Raw genomic sequence first — 6,788 nt, forward strand, 5'->3', positions numbered from 1 at the left:
GAAGGCGCGCCCAGCGCCCTTCTCGGGCAGGGCTCGGGGGCTCTCTTCTGGAGGGCCTCAGGCCTTGCCAACCTCATGAGGGAGGCACTTGGGCGCCACTTGGAGGCATGCCACGCGGCACATTTTCCTCAGGAGAATGCAGGGCAAGGGGTGCCCACCGCTCAGGAGTTCATCGCCAAGACCACACATGAACTGCAAGACGCAAGAGCCATGCGCGGCGACAGCCGCTCACAGGGTGTGGCTCACCACCCAGGCAAGGGTGCTGAGCTGCGTGTCTGCATCGACGTCTCAGGGCTCAACAGGGCCGCGTCTCAGGAGCGCTTCTGGCCTTCGCGTGTGGGCTGTTGCGAGGGCCCACCACACAGCTTCGTTCGCATGCCCCTTGGTTTGCCGAGCGTGGCGTCGGCCTATCAGCGCGTCGTTCAGCATGACCTGGCGTCTCAAGAGGACAGGTACTGCATCATCTTGGAGGGAATGGAGACGGTCTTTAGGAAGCCTCCTGAGCCCCCAGAGCCTCCCGAGGCTCAGGGCTCCGGTGGCTCATGAGGAATCCTTTCTTCGACGCATGCCTTCAGCTGCACTAACTCTGCTTCGTCTACAGAACCAGGTGACATCGTCCAAGCTCGTTAAGCTGGGAGCGCCCCTTGGGCTGCATTATTCCCAGGCCGTGTGGGTCCGTCCCTACGGCATGTATCTCATTTTCTTATGTCTTTAGCTTACCTTGCTGGGGCGCCCCTCGGGCTGCATCATCCCCAAGCTGCTCGGGCCGGACCCAGTGGCATGTATCTTCCTGCATTTACCCAAGCTGATTTGCCTTCCCTGCTTAACCTGCCTACGGTTATCGCCTGCTCGGTTGCCACCCGCCGCAGATACATTCACCCCGTGCAACTCGCTTGCACGTTAAAAGGGGGGCTCCTAAGCATCGCGACTCAGGAGCTCTTACTGGTTCTCCATCCCTCACCCCTTGGCCTTGACAACGGCATCACGACCTGGCATACCAGCGGCGGCTGAGCTCGCTCGAGGGCCGGGACCTGAGGACGTAGAGTGCTTGCACCTGACCGCCTTGCAGGAACACACAGTCACCAAGACTCAAGACCAGGCGCAACCCGCCTTGAGGTAGGGCCTCGTGAGTCCCGCGCTGGCTCATGAGTGCCCAGATACACCTCGCAACCCTGCTGTGCAAGCCACGTGTCAGGGCGGGGTTGTACACGCCCCGGGGGCTCCTCCCGGAGGGGGCCCCATCCCACATACAAGTGGAAGCACCATGCTCTGTGCTGGCCGTCGACACTGCCGAGGAGCGGCTATGCCCGTGCACAAGCGGAAGCACTATGCTCCGCGCTGGTGATAAACAACTAAGGGCGGCCCCACAGCCGTACCAACCTCAGGGAGCCTAGAGCTCAGTGTCCGGCCTCACCGCAACGCCTCCCTTCGAGAGAGCCGCGCGAGGGGGTTGGGCACGGAGGCTGCGCTCGGGCCACACCCAAGCGCACGCCACCCAACCAGGTCTCCCGGACCTGGGCGTCGCACGCCCCTCCCAAGGCCTCGGCGAGGGCAGGTATGGAAATTGTTTGCACGTCAAGGGGGACTCCTGAGCATCGCGACTCAGGAGCCTAACTGGTCACGTAGCCCCTCACTCCTTGGTTCGTCCTGGTCTCCGGTCGGCCCAATGGCGGTTGAGGTATGCGCGGGGCCGGGCCCTGCCGACGTAGAACATCAGTCTATCCTCGCGAACTCTCCCTATAAGCTGTTTGCGCATCAAGGGGGACTCCTGAGCATCGCGACTCAGGAGCCTAACTAGTTACGTAGCCCCTCACTCCTTGGTCCATCCTGATTTTCGGTCGGCCCAATGGCGGTTGAGGTATGCGCGGGGCTGGGCTCTGCCAATGCAGAACGCAAAGCAAATAGGAAGGAAATGACAAAATCTCAAAGCAAATATTACAAACATATTGTCCTCACACGTTGTCCTCATGATACCAAATGAAAAGTCTAAATGCCTCCCCAAGGCCTAATGCAGGTTGCAGGAACAAAACAGGAGAGTAGCCGCAGGTCACCCCTGGACGCCGCCATCACCTGCGGAAGGCGCCACTTCATGAGCAACGTTGTCTTCGCCTTCACCACCAGCTGCAGGATCAGCGACATCGCCGGACAGAGGAGCGGAGACAAAGCCACAAAACTTCTCCAACAAGGCCTCCACCTGACCTTGCACAGCTACGCGCGGCAGCCTCGTATTGGTCTTCAGCCACAGGCTCTAGCAACTCGTCAAGGCAAGCGTCGGGGTCGCGAAGGTGCAGGTGGCTGAAGACGCGAGTCAATGCAGGTGAAGACAGGACGCGAGCCTCCGCCTCCGCCATAGGACCAACACCATCGACGACTTCCTCGAGTGCCTGCACCAAGAGAGGAAGCAGCTGGGCGGGGCCGTCCTTGTCGGTGGCCAGCGACCTCTCCAGGCCGTGCTTGTAAAGCATCTTCAGCGCCTTGCGGGACCTCTTCTCGAGATCGGCAAAGGTGAAAGTGCAACTATCCCTAGGTGGTTTTGGTAATTCCTAACAACATATAGCTCATTGAGCTAATGCTATTCCAAGATTAATATTTCACGAAAAGCTCAATGAATGGCATGGCATGGATGAGGAAAGTGGACCCCTCAAAATATTAAGGACAAAAAGATTAGCTCAAGCTCAAAGCTCAAGACTCTACATTTTATATTTTAGTGATCCAAGATCACATTGAGTCTATAGGAAAAGCCAATACTATCAAGGAGGGATGAGGTGTTGCTTGATGAGGTTCTTGCTTCATAGTGCTTAGTGATATGCTGCAAAACCCTCAACTACCTTCCCACATCCACATATGACCTAAACCAAAAGTCAAACTCGGCCCCACCGATTCTTTCTATCCGGCGCCACCGAGTTCAGATGTCATAGCCACTGCCACAAACCCTAGGCAAATCGGTCTCACCGATAGGGATCTCGGTCACACCGAGATGGGGTTGTAATCTCTCTGTTTACCTTCGTAACGTTTCGGTCCTGCCGAGATGAGCGATCGGTCCCACCGAGATTGCAATGTAAATTCTCTGTTTCCCTTTAGTAACATTTTGGTCCCATCGAAATGAGCGATCGGGCCCACCGAGTTTACCTGACCAACTCTCTGGTTAGCTTATTACCAAAATCGGTCCCACTGAGTTTGTGTAATCGGTCACACCGAGATTACGTTATGCCCTAACCCTAACCATATCGGTCCTATCGAGTTGCATCTCAGTCCCATCGAAAATCCTAACGGTCACTAAGTTTGCTAAATCGGTCTGACCGAGTTTCTTATTTCGGTCTCACCGAGATTGGTAAATTGTGTGTAACGGTTAGTTTTTGTGTGGAGGCTATATATACCCCTCCACCCACTCTTCATTCGTGGAGAGAGCCATCAGAACATACCTACACTTCCAATACAGATTTTCTGAGAGAGAACCACCTACTCATGTGTTGAGGCCAGGATATTCCATTACCACCATATGAATCTTGATCTCTAGCTTTCCCCAAGTTGCTTTCCACTCAAATCTTCTTTCCACCAAATCCATATCCTGTGAGAGAGAGTTGAGTGTTGGGGAGACTAGCATTTGAAGCACAAGAGCAAGGAGTTCATCATCAACACACCATTTGTTACTTCTTGGAGAGTGGTGTCTCCTAGATTGGCTAGGTGTCACTTGGGAGCCTCCGACAAGATTGTGGAGTTAAACCAAGGAGTTTGTAAGGGCAAGGAGATCGCCTACTTCATGAAGATCTACTGCTAGTGAGGCAAGTCCTTCGTGGGCGATGGCCATGATGGGATAGACAAGGTTGCTTCTTCGTGGACCCTTCGTGGGTGGAGCCCTCCGTGGACTCGCGCAACGGTTACCCTTCGTGGGTTGAAGTCTCCATCAACGTGGATGTACGATAGCACCATCTACCGGAACCACGACAAAAACATCCGTGTCTCCAATTGCGTTTGAATTCTCCAAACCTTTCCCTTTACGTTCTTGCAAGTTGCATGCTTTACTTTCCGCTGCTCATAGACTCTTTGCATGCTTGCTTGAATTGTGTTAAGATTGCTTGACTTGTGGTAAGATAGCTAAAATCTTCCAAACACTAAAATTGGAAAAGGATAGATTTTTAATTGGTCAAGTAGTCTAATCACCCCCTCTAGACATACTTTCGATCCTACAAGTGGTATCAGAGCTTTGGTCTCCATTTGCTTTGATTTCCATAGCTTTTGGTGGTCATAGCCTTGGTTTCACAACCTAGGAGAGTATGGCGTCTAGTGACGGAAATTAGCACCGTAGAGGTCCTTACTTTGATTGTACTAATTTTGCTAGTTGGAAGCATAAGATGAAAATGCATATTCTTGGACATAACCCCGCTATTTGGGCTATTGTGTGTGTCGGCTTGCAAGGTGAATTCTTTGATGGGAGAGAACCGAATCATGAAGCTACCGCGGAAGAGTTGAAAATGCTGCAATACAACGCTTAAGCTTGTGATATCCTCTTCAATGGATTGTGCCCCGAAAAATTCAACAAAATCAGCCGTCTTGAGAATGCAAAGGAAATTTGGGATACTTGATTGACATGCATGAAGGTACCGACTCCGTTAAGGAATCCAAGTTGGATGTGCTTCAAAGTCAACTTGACAAGTTCAAAATGAAGGATGGTGAAGGTGTCGCTGAAATGTACTCTAGGCTTGCTCTTATCACAAATGAGATTGCCGGCTTAGGAAGTGAAGAGATGACCGACAAATTCATCATCAAGAAGATCCTAAGAGCCTTGGATGGAAAATACAATACCGTATGCACATTGATCCAAATGATGCCAAATTACAAAGATCTCAAGCCAACAGAAGTCATTGGAAGAATTGTTGCTCATGAGATGTCATTCAAGGATAAGGAGGAGCTCCATAACAAGTCAAGTGGTGCTTACAAAGCCTCATGTGAAGCTCCCACATCATCAAGTGAGAAACAAACCTTCAATGAAGAATTGAGCCTAATGGTGAAGAACTTCAACAAGTACTACAAGAATAGAAGCAAAGAGAGAAGTTCCAAATCAAGGTTCTACAATGACAAAAGATCTTCTAGTTGAGAGCGAAACTGCTACAATTGTGGAAGACCCGGACACTACTCCAATGAGTGTACAACTCCCCATAAGAGAAGAGAATATTCTCCCAAAAGAAGAAGTAGAAGAGAAGAATCACCATCAAGGGAGAGAAGGAGTAGGGATGATCAATATGAACGAAGACCCTCTCGAGAAGCAAGGATTCGGAAAGGAAGGACAAGTCATCAAGGAGCTACACAAAACGAAGACATCAAGCTCATGTTGGTTAATGGGTATCCAGCTCCGACTCCGACAATGACTCCGAGAGAAGCTATCACTCCAACTCCGAATATACTCAAGATGAAGGTGTTGCCGGTCGAGCACTTGTGTCAACCAACTCCTACGACATATTTGATTCACCAAATGAAGGAATTGGAAGATGCTTCATGGCCAAAGGTCCAAAGGTATCACACCCCGAGTATGTTGATTTCAGTAGTGATGAAGATGACTTGTTAGGTGATGATGATTTACTTGTTGACAACTATAGTGATGAATACTATGATGAAAGGTCAATTAATCATGCTAATCAAGATGAAACGAATGACAATGATAAGGAGAAGATTGAGTCTCTAACTAAAGAACTAAACACTCTTAAGTTAGCTCATGAAACTATCTTAGGAGATCATCGAGAACTTTTAAGGACTCATGAGAAATTACGTTTTGAAAAGCTCAACCTTGAGCAAGAGCATGAGTTCTTAAAGGAAATCAATGATGATCTTTGCAAGAAAAGTTCTTCTTACATTGCCAAGCGTTTACTCTTATCCACTTACATGCCTCAAGTCAAGTCTAGTAATAAGAACAAGAAAGATTCTTCCTCTAGTAGTAACAATAATCATGCTAAATCCAATGTTGTTGCTTCTAGTAGTTCTCTTGATTCCACTAATGATTCTCTTAGCCAAGTTACACTTGAGCAAGAAAATAGCTTATTGAAGGGAATTATAGAGAAAGGTGTTTACAAGAGCCTTGCCGGGAGTAAGCAATTCGAGGAAATTGTACGCAAGCAAGGAAGGCACCGGAAGAATCAAGGTATTGGTTTTAAACGAAAGTTCAATGCCAATGGAGTTGAGTGGGAAGAAGATCAATACCCCAAGATGAAGTTTGTTCCTCAACAAGAGAAGTATGATCCTACTTCTTTCAAAGGGACACAAGCTCAAGATGATCTTCCACCACAAGACCACAAGCAAAAAGGCAAGGACAAGCTTCAAGAGGAAATTGATGCATTTTAAGAAGCTCCTAAGGCCTTGGTCAAGTGGGTTCCCAAGACTACATCAAGTTCCACTTCATCAAGTACAACTACAACTCCGAGGATTCCCATCAAGATGGTGTGGATCCCAAAGAAGAAGAACTAGAGAGTTCTTGAGGGTGACTCCGCCAACATATTTCACTCTTATCATTTTGGCAAGAACAAGTGCAATCAACTTCCACATCTTTCACTAGTTCAAGGAGTCACAAACCCTCTTATTGGTAAGACAAGGGACAAGGTAACCTAAAGCTTTCATAGACATCATCTTGTGTGTGCATCACTCTATGCCTATGGATATCCTTGTTTGTTCCTTGTGGGACTAACCCGTGTAGGTATTGGAAGTGCAACTCACTCCAAAGGATAGCTCCAAATGATCTACATCAACATTGAGCATCCACATCTTCAACATCTACATGAAGTCATCATCGACAAAACCCA

Source organism: Triticum aestivum, chromosome 4A (assembly GCF_018294505.1).
Source record: "Triticum aestivum cultivar Chinese Spring chromosome 4A, IWGSC CS RefSeq v2.1, whole genome shotgun sequence".
Taxonomy (NCBI): domain Eukaryota; kingdom Viridiplantae; phylum Streptophyta; class Magnoliopsida; order Poales; family Poaceae; genus Triticum; species Triticum aestivum.